We start from the raw sequence: 9587 nt of genomic DNA, 5'->3' as shown, positions 1-9587 counted from the left end.
ATATATACATACACACACACGTTGCATCTTAATGGATGCAGAAGGATGCAATTCACTCAGAAAAAAGTTCGGTCAGCCATGCATGTAATTTAGTTTGCGATAGAAGGGCCACTTTAGCTATTGTGGTTGGTATCAACATCCGGATACAGCGATTAAAATGGATATCGGTACTCACCCGTCCCTAATTTTATGCGTGTTAGAGCATTATGGCATAACGTCTGCTAGCATGCCAGCATTTTATGGAATGTCAATAGTGAGCTATGTCAAAACTTCAAAATCTTTAGCATTTGATGATTAGGCCTACTAGCGTGCTATGTCAAAGCATATCTGCAAGCATTTTATGACATCATGCCTGCTAGTGTGCTAGGCCACTACCATGCTATGACAAAAATGGCTGCTAACATGTTATGACTTAACATATGTTTTGCATTTTATTCGGGTAATGGCTGGACGGATGACAGAACATCTGCTAGCATGCTAGGTCGAAACATGCGGTACTAGCGTACTGTGAAACCATAGCCACTAGCATTTTCATAAAATGACCTCTTAGATGCTATGACGTAATGTACTGTGTGTACTAGCAATTCTGCTAGCGTTTTATCACGCAACGTTTTGGATGCTAACAGGATTGTTATGACGTAACATCTATTAGCATGCTGGGTCATAATATTCACTAGCATTTCATGCTATATGCTATATATTTTATGATATGCTACAACATGTCTGCTAGCAAAGTGTTTTGCTAGCATGACATCAAGTGTAAATTTCCAAGCACAATTTTCTTAATCTAGAACAAAAGTTAGATTACAATGGAAACCGCCGTGTTTACTTCCATTTGATGTGTTTGGATCCTTTGTCTTCCTGGCGGCCATTTTGAAGCCTCTCGTCCTTCTTGACGTGTGACTGTTTGATACAAGATGGCGGATGAGTCACGTGACCGAATGATGACAATTAAACTTTTATTACTGTCAAGATCAAGCAGAGTTTGCGTCTTACTTTCACCATCCCATGCGCCTCAGTGGGCCCTTTCACACTATAATGAAACTCGTGCGTTTACCTTAATAAAACTCACACTTTCGCTGTAGAACTTATGAGCGTACTTAAATTAACCTTTGAACTGACTTATTAGCACGCACTTTCACCATAAAACTCATAAGCATACCTTAAAAAAAAACTCAAGAGTGTACCTTACTAAAACTCATGTGTACCTTAACGAAAGTCATGGGCGTACCTTTGAACTGATTCATTGTCAGGCCCTTTCGATCTAAACCTCATGAGCATACCTTTATCCGGGCTTGTCAGCGGGCCCTTTTACAGTAAAACTCACAATTTTACCTCCCTATCACAGTAAAATTCATGAGCATACCTAACTCAGCGTAACTTTATACTGTCTCATTAGCATGTCCTTTCACAGTAAAATTCATGAGCGTATCTTTGAATTGTCGTACCTCCTTTGGAGAGTCAAACTCACCAGCATACCTCTGAAACCCCCTCCTCAGCAGGCCCGTTTCTAAATCAAATTCTCAAACGCACCTCACTTTCACAGTAAAACTCATCTGGCCCTTTCACAATAAAACCGAGCAGCAAAGAAAGATAGGGGGATAAAATGGGAATATTTTTGTCTTCAGCGTCCTCGGAATGAAACAAGCGGGGTTCAAAGTTCTTCTCTTGCAGCAGGGCTGCATCCATCTTGCCGTCTTCCCGCCTCTCTACAGACGTCAAATTTAATTGCCGATGCCGGCGGCGAGGTCACACACACCACAGACGGGAAAACTACCTTGATACGACCTTCGCTACATAAAATCGACATTATTGTGGGAAAGGGAGCCATGTGATTAGGTGGCATGAAGTGGTGACGCCGATGTGTGCGTGTTGAACAGGACCACCAACTTTTTCCTTTAAAAAATTACAACTTTATGCATGCAAGATTACGATTTTTAAAACAATTAAAAGGAAAAAAATAAATATGGTTACAGGATTTCTTGGCTTTAAATTGGAAAAAAATGTTTTTTGTGCGTTTATAATAGCTTGTCTCTGTCTGAGATATATATTTTTTCAAATAAGATTTTTTTTCCCTACAGTATATACAGTAGTATTTACTACAGTATTTGGGGGAGGAAAATCCTTGGAGAAAAAAGAAACTCAGACTAAAACACATTTTCTCAAAGAAAAAAAAAAAATTGTTTCTTGAATAATAAAACTTATTTTCATGAAAAACTATGACTACAATTTTTTTCTTGCAAAATTTGTTTTTATTTTGTTCCTTTTTTATAAAATATGACCAAAAAAATTACCTTTTCTCATCCGCAACTTTTAAAATATAGCTTTTGTGAAAAAAGCTTTGATTTTGTTGTACTAAATATTTTTTTATTTTGTTTTCATTAAGATTGCTAATAAAATATAAAAAGAAATGATCATTTTTTAAGTTTCTGATTTGATCGTTTCAATTCTCATTCTTGTTACTAAATATTTCTTTATTTGTCATTGTTTATGTAATTCTTATTTGTATGTTATTTCTTTTAATATATAAATATTATTACATACAAATATTGAAAATAATTCTGTATTTAATTGCTGTTTTAATTCGTATCATTCATTTCATTGTTTTTTTTAAATGAATTTCTCAAAAGAAAAGGTTCTGAAAGATTAAAAACATAAATGAGAAGCTTATCACACACAAACATGAAAGAAAGACAAAGAAAGAGATCAAATGAGGTTTTGGTGCTGCCACAAATAAAAAGACAACCTGATTAATTGACTTGATTGGGGTGTCATTGAGTTAATTAGACCTGAATTCTTTCTTGTTCTTTTTTTTTTTAAACTTCTCCTCAAAACGAGAACGCAACATGGCCACCGGGCAAAATGTGACATCGGCATGTGGGTCACTCCTCAGGACACTTCATTAGGGACACACAGGAAAATAGTCACACAGAGTATGTTTTAGAGTATTGATGTGATTAGCTGGTGTTCCTAATGGAATGTCTAGAGGTGGAACGTTATTTATTTATTTATTTATTTTTGTGGTGGCGCCACCTGGCGACAGACAGGCGTCATTCGATCGAGGTCACGTCGGCCCCGGGGGGCTCGGTGGAACTTTTTCCGTCACGGTTGAGGGACAAAATATCTTTGAAGAATTTTCTTCTTCTCCGCCTCCTCTCAAGCCAATCTCTCTCTGGGGCAGATTGCTTCTGTCTGGATTGGCAGCGGTGCTGATGCAAGTGGCGGCAAGCGGCCAGCGCGGGAACTTAATGACTGGGGTCCACTTCCGGTTTTTGACGTTGAACACGTGATAAAACGTTGAAAAGTGTCTGTTGTCATTTATTTCAACATTTGCCTCAGTCTTTGCTTGAACGCGCGGAAAAAAGGTCAGAAACTGCAGCAGGGAACGGAGGGGACAAACTTGCTCTCGCACACACCCCGGAAACGCACTCAAACAGCTGAAATACTCTCATACGCACAACTAAAACCCTCTCACGCTCGCGAATGAAATGCTCTTATGCTCTTCTACTGAAAAGCTTTTAGTCTTACTAGTGAAATACTCTCACACGCTACTGAAACGCTCTCACATGCTACTACTACTGAATTGTTCTCATGCTCACAAGTGAAATACTCTCATGCACACTACTTAAACATTCTCACACGCTAATACTGAATCTCTCGTTGCAAACTACTGAAATGCTCTCATACACACTACTGAAAAGCTCTCGGTTATCAGGCTGCTGAAATGCTCTGAAGCAGCACACTACTGAAATGCTCTCACACTACTGAAACCCTCTCATCACTCTATTGAAACACTCTTGCACACGACTGGAATGCTCTCATGCACACGACAGAAATTCTTTCATATGCACTACTGAAACACTCTCACATGAAAAGTACTCTCATACAGACTACTTAAATGTTATTACACGCTACCACTGAATCTCTCACATTCAAACTACTGAAATGCTCTCAGCCACACTGCTGAAGTGCTCTGAAGCACACTACTGAAAAGCTCTCACACACTACTGAAACTCATACACTGTGCTGAAATACTCTCACACACAACTGAAATGCTCTTATACACTACTACTGAAATTCTTCTACACAAATTTGTGAAATGCTCTTAGACATGATCAAAACACACCCACACGTGACTGAAATACTCTCACACACTACTGGAATGCTTTCATTCACATGACACTCTCATTCACACTACTGAAATGCTCTCATGCTCACTACAGAAACACTCTTGTACACTACTGAAACACTTTCATAAACACTACTGAAGCGCGCTCATTCACGTTAGTGAAATGCTTTTTTGCACGCAACTGAAACACTCTTGTTACGTACTACCGATACACTCTCCTACACAAAACTGAAAAGCTCCACACTACCGAAATGCTCTCACATGCACAAATGAAACGCTCTCATGCTAATTAGCAAAACGCTGCCGGCCACAGCTCACGTTCTGCCGCTTTAAGGAAAATGCACGTACAATTACTACCGTATTTTCGATTCATTTTATGCTTGCAAGTTAAAATGCGTTTAGGATATGTTTGTGTTTGAATCATCTTAAATGTGTGTGTGTGTGGGAGGGCTAAAACGATGGCGACGAGTTTTCACCAATTGCGGGTGGGTCGACCGCAACCACCCGATACTGTGACGTTCGGGGGGGAAAGTTTGTAGCGTTGGGAGCGTGAGAGCAAAAAATACTTGAAGTCGAGACTTATTGACTCCCAAAAGCGCCGGCAACTCGGACCGCTCCGAAAAGCATCGGAGCGAGTCATCGGGCTGATTAGGAAATGCTGAAACCTCCTCTCGGCCGCTACTTGTGATTAATGACACGAGACCGTGTGATGTCCTCAAACAAAATAGCGAGGAAAAGTCTGGCGCAGGGACACAAGGCTAAACGCCTCCTCTTTAATATCGCCTCACACACTTTAATTACTGCACACACCGGCACTCTCACTCTATAACTGTGCGTATGCGTGCGCCGTGTACTTGTGTGTGCGCGGCTGATGCTGTTGCCATGACAACGGGAGCGGAGACTCTTCTTCTCCACTGTTTGCTGTCTGACCAACCTGAAAAACATTACTAAAACATCAATGTAGCCCTTCCTTCATTTTCTTTCGATCAAAAACCACTAACTGCGAATATCATCATGCGCTGTTTCATCATCGATGAGACGGACAGATAGACGGACAGATAGATGGATAGACAGCTGGATAGATGGATAGATAGATAGATAGATAGATAGATAGATAGATAGATAGATAGATAGATAGATAGATAGATAGATAGATAGATAGATAGATAGATAGATAGATAGATAGATAGATAGATAGATAGATAGATAGATAGATAGATAGATAGATAGATAGATAGATGGATAGACAGACAGACAGAGCCAATCAACTGCTTGGTCTTGACTGTAGTTCACTTGGATTGTTAGTACAGTGACTTGCTACACTGTACTAACAACTGTCTCTGTCTGATTGTTAGCACACTGATAGTTTGTACCCTGACTGAATGTAAGTAGACTGGCAGTACGCACACTGATTGTGAGTACCGTGTACTGAGTCCACTTGTCCCCAAAGCAAGCGGACTGCAACAAAGTCCCAAATGATGAGCGAAGCAACAAACAAAAACAAACAGATGGTGGCATTATCAATGAATGAACGCGTGAATAAAATATGGGGGCGATGGGCAGCGAAAATATGTCAACTTGTGTTTGGCTCCTCATCAAAGCGAAGGAAAGAAATTAAGAATAATACAACGCTGTTGTTTTTTCCAGCCGTGACATTATTCTTTGATGCTTGTTTTTTTTTTTTCTCTTCTGGTGTGGACTTATTTGCATATATTTACATGGATATGCGTCCGCTAAAATTCCGCTTGTAGTTAGCGCCGAACGTGACATCGCTGATCCTCTTCATCATCACCATCGTGATCATCATTACGCTTTGTGACTTCGCTCACTATAAGAAACTCATTTTTCTTCTCAAGTGAAGAAGAAGCGGGGGAGTGATGGAGACCATCAGACAATCAAAGTACACAGTCAGCAATCATCATCATCATTATGGTGATGATTATTATTATCCCTTATTTAGGATGTGCATACTGTGGAGCTACTTTTAAATGCAACAAAAATCATCCAGTGGACTTCCACTTGTTCGTAATTAGCATAGCAGATAGACGCATTCTTGAGTCTGCGCGTGTGTGCGTGTTTGTGTGTGCGCTGACTCGTTAGGAGACAATCATGAACAGCACCAAGCTCATTACATTAAAACAAACAAACACACTCCAGAGACTCAAAGAAGGTTCTGCCGAATGCTAATACATGCTAACACACACACACACACACACACACACTGGCCTATTTACAAAAGAATGGAAGTGAGTTAATAACAATAATAATAATAATAATAATAATGATGATGATTATTATTATTGTTATTACAGAAATAATTAAAAATAAATGATCGGTTTTGTATTGATCAGAATTGTAAAACAAATAACAATAACAATTTAGATGATTGATAGCATCAATTAGTGAAGCTATGTGTCTTTCTCACACTGGACACACAGAGAGATATAAACTTATTTTGTTAATCATCGTGATATCATTATATAACTCAAATATCACAGTGATGCTGCGCCAGTATCATCATCAGTACAGTATTGTTAGGATAGTACCTCCGTATTATCATGTTGCTCTCATCACCATACTATCAGTTCAGTATCATCATCACATCAGTCCAATAATGTCATGATATCACTCCAGAATCATCAAAAAATCAGTCCAGTATCATCATGATGTAACTCCAACAGCATCATTATATTACGCCGATATCAGTATAACATCATGCCAGCGTCAAAAGCAGTTTCATTCAAATTTTATCATATCACTCCAGTATCGTCATAACATGTGTCTGGTATCATCATGATATCACCCTATTGTCATCATTTTACACTGCAGCACACACCATGGTATCAAGCTTGCATAGTCGTGATTTCATTCCAATCGTCGCTCATCATAGCAAGCCAACATCTCCGTGCTATTATTCCAGTATCATTATGATATCAATCCAGTATCATCATGATATCAAGCGAATTTCATCATTTTGATGTCAACATCGTGGACTATATAATGCCACGACCACATAATATCACTCCGGTATCATCTAATATCACTCCAAGACCAGCAAGACTAACTTGAATGGTTTTGCATCACATTTGTTGGGTTACCGTTATGAATATGAATATAATGTCGAACTATTTAAAAACAAAAAAAGAGTCATGCAGATGTGACATATATGAGACGCCACTGCTCCCCGCCCCCCCGTCCTCTTATTTCCAACTGGCTGTAGCTCCGCCCCGCTGGGATGTCGTCGAAATCCCATCAGCATAATGATAGTTCTGTGGTTACCATGGCAACGCGGCAGCACCAAAACCCGAATGCGATAGCTCTCATATTGGCCAGTACTTCACACGCAACAACCTCCAGCACTGAACCCTGATGGATGACACCCCGTCCCATTAGACACAGACACACATGCATGCACACGCAAACACGCATTCTATTGGTGCTTGCCCACAAGGGAAGAAATGGATTTGCTGCTTTAATGCTCCTGGCTTCAAATGGGTCCAACTGCCATTCATGTGCACTTGACTTATGCAATATATCCTCGCTGTCCTACATGTGAAAGATAAGATACATGTACACATATATGTACATGTGACATACACAACATGTGGAACATGTTGACATTTGTCACATGTGCAACATATGTAACATGTCTACCTAACGTGCAACATGCGTAAAATGAGTAATAGGCGCAACGTGCCTGACACGTAGAACACGTGTAGCATTTCTAACGCGAGCGACACGTGTGTGATGCCTTTGTACTAAACATTTATCGCATGCAACATGTGGAACATGCCTAATGGGTGACACGTCTGACACATAACAGTTGTACCGTTTGCAACATCCAGTATATAACTTGCCACAAAACGTGTCCCATTCATGAACACGTATCATGCTACACGTTTGTAACATGCTAATGCTAATGTAACGTGATGTTTGTGAAACGCACGCGGCAAACGGAGTCATCGCATATTTGAGAAGCTCCGCCTCCTTTCAAATGTCAAGTTAGCTCAAATTAGTGGCCTCAGACCTAATGTTTGTTCTAACGCGTCTTATGTTTTTCTCATGGTTCCGGTGGCCCAAATGGCTCTGACACCTCCATTGGTTCGAAAGGTTCTGATGGTGTGTTCAGGGAAGTTTGTTTCACATGCTTACATCATGTCTGCCCAGCATGCTAGCGGGCCATGACGTGACTTTGTGCTTGGCGGCGGTCATAAGCCGCAAGCTTTGAGTCTTCATTAGCCTGTTGCCGGTGATTCACCAACAGCCGTCACAAGTTTGGAGCTAACAAGCAGCACCGTTCATGTCTTCGTCATCATCGTCATCGTCATCATCATCATCATCATCATCATCACCCGTCACTGATTACAACATCTCACTTTTGTGCATGAACGTGCATGTTTGTTTGTGTGTGTTTGTGCGCGCAAATTTTTCCCCTCATTAAGAATCCTCACGAAACTAACCTTTGAACTCTTGACAAGGCGAGTGTGGATCTCAGAACTTCAGATCACATCATCCGCTGACACGTATGAAGATGACGACGCTCGCGTTACGGGCTTCACGCTGCGATGTTAAAAGCAGAACAATAAACATGTAATTGTACTTAAGCGTGTTGCATAGACCCAGATGGGAGTGCAAGTTGCCATGGCAACCATTTCCTCACCTGTCATCTGTGCAGCGGAGGCCGAGCAACCGATCAGAGAGCAGCTTTTCAGGGACGCCGGTGTCAGGTGAAGGGGTGGGACTAACGCGGCTTTGTTGTCATGGATACGCCTCCCGATGGACAGGTGATGTCACTAAACGTTTTTTTCCCCAAAAAACTGGTGCTAAGGAGGTGTGATGTCACATGAGTGTTCCATGGCTCCAGGTTTCCGCTGTGGCAGCTCGGCTACTTCCTGTTTGGCAATCGCAACATGTTGTCGTGGCAACAGCCTGACGTTTGCTTTCTGGTGACAGGCCTCTCGTTTGGTCCGTTACTTCACTGCGTCGAGACTTCAAGGCAAAGGTTCAAGTTAATGTGGGCATATACGTCAAGCGTGTGTGTGTGTGGGCCTGTGAGTGTGTTTGTGTGTGTATGCGGTATGTCAGTGTGCATACCTGAGTTTGTGTGTTTGTCTGGTTGCATGTCTGCTTGAGTGTGTATGTCCTTGTATGCGCTTATGTTTGTGTGTATGGTTATGGTGTGTGTTGAAGTGTGCGTGTGTTTTATGTATGCCTACGTGTGGTTGTGTGTTCCACTCTGTGTAATCTTGTGTCTATTTTTGTGTTTGTGTGCTTGGTTGCTTATGCGTGTGTTCAAGGGTGTTTCGAGCCCTGTTTTTATTTGTGCGTTTGCGCCAAAGGTTCTTCACCTGTCGAGAAAGTGTACGTTTGTGTGTCCGTGTTTTTGTATGTGTTGAGCAGGGGAAAATATTTCCCATGATTCATCATTTATGTGAAACATTGCTGCGCCTTTATCGCG

The sequence above is a fragment of the Filicampus tigris genome, chromosome 8 (genome assembly GCF_054856515.1).
Source record: "Filicampus tigris isolate MCC_2025a chromosome 8, RoL_Ftig_1.0, whole genome shotgun sequence".
NCBI classification, from domain to species: domain Eukaryota; kingdom Metazoa; phylum Chordata; class Actinopteri; order Syngnathiformes; family Syngnathidae; genus Filicampus; species Filicampus tigris.
Note: the sequence above shows the minus strand (reverse complement) of the source record.